The sequence below is a fragment of the Heterodontus francisci genome, chromosome 50, assembly GCF_036365525.1.
Source record: "Heterodontus francisci isolate sHetFra1 chromosome 50, sHetFra1.hap1, whole genome shotgun sequence".
Lineage (NCBI taxonomy): Eukaryota > Metazoa > Chordata > Chondrichthyes > Heterodontiformes > Heterodontidae > Heterodontus > Heterodontus francisci.
The window spans coordinates 616,930-624,387 of NC_090420.1; positions in this window are offsets into that span (position 1 = coordinate 616,930).

The window sequence follows — 7,458 nt, forward strand, 5'->3', positions numbered from 1 at the left end:
ACACAGTCTGTCCTGTTCATGCACCATGTTTTTATTCTCCTCTCCCATTCTCCACAGGATACAGATGACAAGCATCATCAATCTAGCTGTTGAAATGCATTGGAAGAATCTGGTCACACAGGTATTGAAACATTCATTAACTTCCATTTTACAAGTTGGTTGCTTTAAACACAGTACGATGTGCAATCATCTTGAAAAGATATTCTCTTCAATATCAAATACAAACTGAATTACAAACCTGACAGACAAACACAGGAGAACAAGTGACTAGTGAACACAAACCTCATGGTGCTCATTTTCAGATTTATTGCAGTCATCCGACAAAACAAGTGAAAGAATATTACAGTGAAATGATTTGGAAAGTAGGTGTGACTTTTGTTGGTGCCTTTCTTTGCTCTGTTGGTGAAACTTTCTTGCACCTGACTCCTGTTCATGTCTCTGTTTCCTCCATTGAATGAGGAAGGAGGTATTTGATCAGGAATCAACTGGATTGTGTACCTTTGAGAGGGGATTTCTGCACCGTCAGGGCTGGAAACAGGAGTGAGTGAAAGACAATGTGTGGAGTTTGATTTTGTACAGAGGGAGAGCAAATCTAACAGGACTGTGAGATATTGGCCTGCATTTTACAGCCCCAATAGCGGTGAACACTGAAACTCAGGATAGATGTGTGATGCCAGGGTCTGAAATCTGGTCAGAGCAATGTGAGCAAAGACCTTCCCCACAATACTGAGCAAGGAGATGCCTCGGTAATTGCTGCAGTCACTGTGATTCCTATATTTTTGTGCAAGGTGACAATGTTTGCATCACGCATGTTTTCAGGCGCAGATCTCTCCTTCCAACAGAGACACAGAAGTTCATGGAGATGCTACAACTGTGCCGCTTTTCCACTTTTGATGATTCCAGGTGGAATACCATCAATTCCCGGGGCTTTATCACTGGCAAGACGGTCAATGGCGTTGTTGAGCTCTATTATAGTGGACTCACTGTCCAACTCCTCCATGACAGGGAAGTCTGGAATGGTGCTGAGAGCTACTTCAATGACAATGTTCTCCGTTATGTAGAGTTCAAGGTGATGCTCCACTCACCTTTCCATCTGCTTGTTAGGTTCAGTGATGATTGTCCCTTTCTTTGTCTTCAAAGGTGCTGATTTAGTTACTGCTGGGCCCGTTGCTTTCATATTTTTTTTTTTATTCATTCATGTGATGTGATCATCACTGGCTAAGCCAGCATTTATTGCCCATCCCTCATTTCCCATGAGAAGGTGGTGGTGAGCTGCCTTCTTGAACCGCTGCAGTCTGTGTGAGGTAGGTACACCCACAGTGCTGTTCGGAAGGCAGTTGCAGGATTTGACCAAGCGACAGTGAAGGAAAGGCGATATAGTTCCAAGTCACGATAGTGTGTGGCTTGGAGGGGAACTTGCAGGTGGTGGTGTTCCCATGAATCTGCTGCCCTTGTCCTTCTAGTTGGTAGAGGTTGCGGGTATGGAAGGTGCTGTCTAAGGAACCTTGGTGTGTTGAATTCCTTCATATGTCCCTCTTGCATCCCCCAGATTCAGCGGCAGATTGAATACTGTTGCAGTGTTTTAACCAGTATTGATTGGTGCAGTGCAGAGCAGTCCGCAGAGACTTGTTTCTGGTCGTTCTGAGAGTGTCTAGAGTTTGTTTGCTGGGGACTGGTTTGTAGTTCATGAGGGCTCTCTTCTTAATTATAGTAACTGACTCCATTTCAGTCCAATAAGCCTCAAACCAGTCAGCATTCCTCCCATCTCTTTTCCCGTGCAGAGTTATAGATGGTGGCGTGCAGATGATTCCACTTTGACACCGCACTAAGGCCTTGGGTGATTTCTGAAAGAGCCTGATCAATGATGTTGAGGAACTCCTGGGTCCTTTCTGGATCAGTGGTTCAGCAAGTGTTGATCCATGAAGGACCTTTCTTCTTGGATGGGTGAAGATTCCTTGACTGAAGCCTGACCTTGCTACGCACCAGGGTGTGGTCAGTGTCACAGACAGCGCTGTGATAGCTGTGAGTGATGAGGACACTGCTGAGGGTGGTACATCTGGTGATGTTAAGTTCGAGCTGATGCCAGTGGCGTGATTTTGGATGGCTCCAGGACACCTTGTGGCACAGCTTGAACTGGACGTCGCTGTTTGTCACACAGAGTCCGTGGTGACAGCATAGATCCAGCAACCTCTGTCCATTTTGGATCATCTTGCCAATCCCCTGGTGCCCTATGCTCGTTGGCCAAGCTATAGTCAGAACCCACACTTGCGTTGAAATCTCCTGGAAGATACAATCCCTCAGTGCTGGGAATTCTACTGATGGCAGCGTCAAGTGTCTCATAGAATTGATCCTTGACATCTGGGGTGGAGGTGAGTGTCGGGACAGAGATGCACATGAGATTAACTGGGCCCGCGCTTGTTGACAAGTGAAGAGCATGAAGTCTCTCTGAGCCTACTGTGGGTGGTTCACTCATCGCATGTAGCTTGTTTTTTTACTGTGAAACCCACGAGTTGCCTCTTGGGCTTTCCCCTGCCAGAAGAAGGTGTAGTGTCTCTCTTTGAGGGATCCACTTTGAACGAGTCTAGTTTCTTGCAGCACAGCAATGTCCACATTGAGCCTTGTGAGTTCTTTGTCCATCACAGCTGTCTTGTGTGTGTCATCAACCTGCAGAAGGTTGTCAGTAAGGCCAGGACACATGGTCCTCACATTCCAGATTGCGATGCGAAGGACTGGTGTCTTCTTTGTTAAGTTTGTCTTGCCTGGTGCATAGATTATCGAACCGCCTGTTGAGAGATATCTCTCTAAGCTCCAAATACCCATTGAAGCAAGTAGGTCGTGGCAGGACAGCAGTTAACAGAGTGGGTGGTAGCTATCCAATGAGACATGATGATCTCTCCCTCTGTCAGAAGTAACCCCTGGTGCTCATACTCTACACCAATTGAGTGAGAGCTTACAATCAGCAACTGTTTATTCCCGTGTTGTGCTAATGTTTAACCACAAAGCTGGAGTGACCTCTCCAGGGCACAGGCCTGGGCAAATAGTATGGAGACACTGAGCATCAGGACACCCTCTCAGCATTGCGAGTATTGTCCAAAGGAAAGGAGAAAAACAGTAACAGTTTGGGATTGCTCTGCGGTAGGATTTGCTGGAAAATTACCTGATAAGTAACAGGTAACTGCCTAAGGGACTCCACTCCGGATTTACTGTCCAGGTTTACTCTCTCAGCCTTCTTCTCCCTCAAGACATCCACAGGGAAGTGAGACTTTTTGCCCATAGCTGGGGCTCTGTTTTTGGCATCAGGATGGAACCACAAGCCAGTGGTCCTGCATGACATGCACAAGGATATCACACACTGCCCCATCCCTGTGACAGCTCAGAGAGAGACCCTGATGATAATGCAACCCACAGGAACATCACAAACAGCCCCCTCCCTAGGACCGCTCAGGGTCAGACACTGCACACACTGCAACAACAGTGACATTACTGGATTAGTCCCTCCATTCTGAAAAACAAGCATTCACCCTACTTTATGCTTTCTGTCCCTCAGCCAATTTTGTATCTACGCTGCCACTGCCCCTTTAATACCATCTGCTCCAATTCTGTTAACAAGTCTATTTTACGGTACTTTTTCAAACACAATTTTGAAGTCCAGACACACACCATCAACCTCACCACCCTGGTCATCTCTCTCTGAAACTTCATCAAAGAAATGAATGAATTATTTCAGACACAATCTTCTGTTAACCACTCTGTACTGGCTGTCATTTATTAGGCCATGTTCTACCAAGTGACAGTAATTTTTCGCCTGGATATTTGTCTCTAAAAGTTTCCCCACCACCGACATTAGACTAACTGCTCCGTAGTTGCTGGGTTTATCTCTCTTTTTAAACAAGGCTTTAAAACTGGCAATCCTTGCAGACTTATCTTTTAATTCTGGAAAGTCTATTGTGGACAATCTCTTTGGGAATTACTTTAACCAATTAAAGCAAAAGGATACTTGATTAGTAAGTCCAGAACTTTTCTTGAGAGTAAAATAGTGCTTAATAATTGAAAGCAAAATTATCTTTAACAAACTTGGACAATATAACTTTACTGCTCCAGCAGGTGTGTGGACTGGTCGAGCTTGGTCTCAGAGTGTCACGGTCCTCTTTGTCCAGCCTAGATCCCACATCAGGTGGAGAACTTGGTTGATGATCTGAGCCTTTACCCCTGAGATCTTCTAGTGTTCCTGCTCACTGAAACCTTACAAAATCCCTACTTTTAACCCCTGGATTGCCATCACACCACCTTGTAAAATAATATTTTGTCCAAGCAGTTGCTAAGTGCATTTAATAAGTTCTGAATGATGTCTTCCACTAACAGTCACCTGTCCTCAGAATCTCAGACATGAGTACAATGGAGTGGTTTCACACTATCTCCCAATCTGATCTGAAACAAGTTTCCTATTCATTAAATCGAGACTCTTGAAGGTCACGATGTAAAATACCATGGGTTTTATGAGGTGTACTAGAAAGGTCCATTGTTTGAATACGTTTCGCTGAAACTGCCCTTTCCCACACAGACACAGAAACTCACAGTAATTAGATTGAACTAACTTTAAATGAAAACCCATTCTCTCTAAAATGATTATTGATTCATTATTTATAACTCAATCAAGGTTCATTACCTTTGCAAACATCTGTTTCATGATGGGCAGCTACTCATTAATTATACAGGATATAAATGTTAGTACTGAACACAAAATGGCTCCTTCGGTCATGTGTTAATTGTAAAATGGCTTCCTTGACCTTATTAGTTATTACAACAGATACATTATAAAAATGGACAAGTTAAACTGAGATCGAACTATCTAAACTTACCTACATCCTCCAGTCCTCTGGCATCATTCCCATGGAAAGGAGGATTGAACGATTGTGGCTCAAGTCCCCACTATTTCCATCCTTACTTCCCTCAGCAACCCAGGATGCAGCCCATCCAGACCGGGTAACTTTTCGACTGTGAGCACTGCTAACCTTGTAATTATCTCCTCTTTATCTATTTTCATCCAGTCCAATTTCTCCACAACATCCTCCTTTACTGTGACATTTGCACAATCTGCTTGTTTTGTGATGACAGATGAAATGTACTTAATTAGTACCTCTGTCACACCCTCTGCCTTCACAGGATCTCCTAATTGACCCACCCTTTCTTTGACTGTCCATATGTTGGTAAAAGACTTCAGTGATCCCATTTATGTGACCTGCTAATCTTTTCTCATACATTCTCTTGCTGATCTCATTTCCTTTTTCAGCTCTCCTCTGTACTTTCTGTATTCTGCTTGTTTCTCGCCTGCATATGAATCCTCACATGATTTCTGTATTAATGGTTTCCGAACTATTTTGTTGAAGGATTGAGTTTTGTAAATTTCTCCCTAGCTCCCCTCATGGTCAGGCAGAAAGTTTAACTGCTGTGTTTTCAAACAGCAACAGCTTTATTTGAAAAGCCATTGTGACAGGATTCCGGGTTTTAATCCAGTCACAAATCTGGTTCTGATGTCTTGTGGCTCCAGCTGTCACATGACCTGTCAGAGGATGACCTCATAATTGACCAAGTCATGGAGCTGTGGGTTGATGTTTAAATTGTTTCAAAATAATTTTCAAGAAGGACAATCAAAATGACTCGAAATATAATAGGTAGATTTTGTGAATTTGTGCTCCCAGTGGAAATTCCTGCAGAGTCTGCTGGTTTTCATATCCCCAATTCCCCACAGGAAGCTCTTTGCTCGGAGTCTGTATTCCTTACATCAACATTATACAGAATCATTTCATGGGAGACCCCAGTGTGAATTGTAGACAGGTGGGTCCGTTTTAACTTTCAAAGTAACACAGGAGCAAATTACTGCAGATACTGGAAATCTGAAATAAAAACAGAAAATGCTGGAAATACTCAGCATGTCTGGCAGCATCTGTGGAGAGAGAAACAGAGTTAACGTTTCAGATCTGTGATCTTACATCAGAACTGGGCTGAAATTGTCTTCGGGACTGAGATTGTGGAATCAATTTCAGGATCAAAGACATTGGACTCTGTAAGGATAGGAAGATGGTGATTATTAAGTATAGTGCAAGAATATAGATGCTTTTACATTATTTGAATCAACATTGATTTAAACTTTGTGCTCACGAAACCTATCTTTTGATCAAAATGACACTGATAACAATGGGAAAAGCAACACATGCATTTCACGACCACAGGACTTTGTAAAGCCTTTTACAGCCAATGAAGGACTTTCCAAGTGTTGTCACTGTACAGTACAATACAATACCCGACAATAAGGATATTTCACATTCGAGTCACACAAGTGCCAGGCAATGACCATCCCAAACAAGAGAGAATCTAACCATCTCCCCTTGACGTTCAACAGCATTACGTTTGCTGAATCTCCCACTATCAACATCCTGGGGGTTACCATTGACCAGAAAATGAACTGCAGTAGCCATATAAATATCATGGCTACAAGAGCAGGTCAGAGACTAGGAATCCTGCGGCGAGTAACTCACCTCCTGACTCCCCAAAGCCTGTCCACTATCTACAAGGCACAAGTCAGGAGTGTGATGGAATACTCTCCACTTGCCTGGAGAGGTGCAGCTCCAACAACACTTCAGAAGCTCAACGCCATCTGGGACAAAGCAGCCCACTTGATTGGCACCTCATTCACAATATTCACTCTCTCCATCACCGATGCACTGTGGTAGCAGTGTACACCATCCACAAGATGCACTGCAGCAAGGCAGCAAGCCTCCTTAGACAGCACCTTCCAAACCCGTGACTTCTACTACCTAGAAGGACTAGGGCAGCAGATGCATGGGAACACCACCACCTGCAAGTTCCCCTCTAAGAAATACAACATCCTGAATTGGAAACATATCACTGTTCCCTTGCTGTTGCTGGGTCAAAATCCTGGAACTCCCTTCCGAACAGCATCACATCGACTGCAGTGGTTCAAGAAGGCAGCTCACCACCACTTTCTCCAGGGAATTAGGGATGGGCAATAAATAAAAATAAAATCAATAAAAAAGACAATAATTCCCAAAAGTAGAAAATACATATGAAAATGAAAATATAATGAAGCACAGTCAGCATGGATTTCACAAAGAAAGACTTGATTAATCTTATCTTTGAAGAATCAACAGCAAGACTAATACAGCTGATGTAGACGAGATTAAGTTAATAAAGCCTCATCCTTTTTTGTGTTTAAACCAACAAATTGTGGGTGAACAAACAAGCACACTAACTGACAGAGCTGCATGTTGTGCTTTCTAAATTACCCGAAAGCAGGGTGTTAATGAGTTAAATCTTCAAGTTGCTGCAACCAGAATAGCCATTGTCCACTATCAGTTTTACTGTTGCAAACATAGGGTGGAACATTCATTGTGAATCTATAGAAACAGTCTGGTCCTGCACACTGCAGACACATCCACG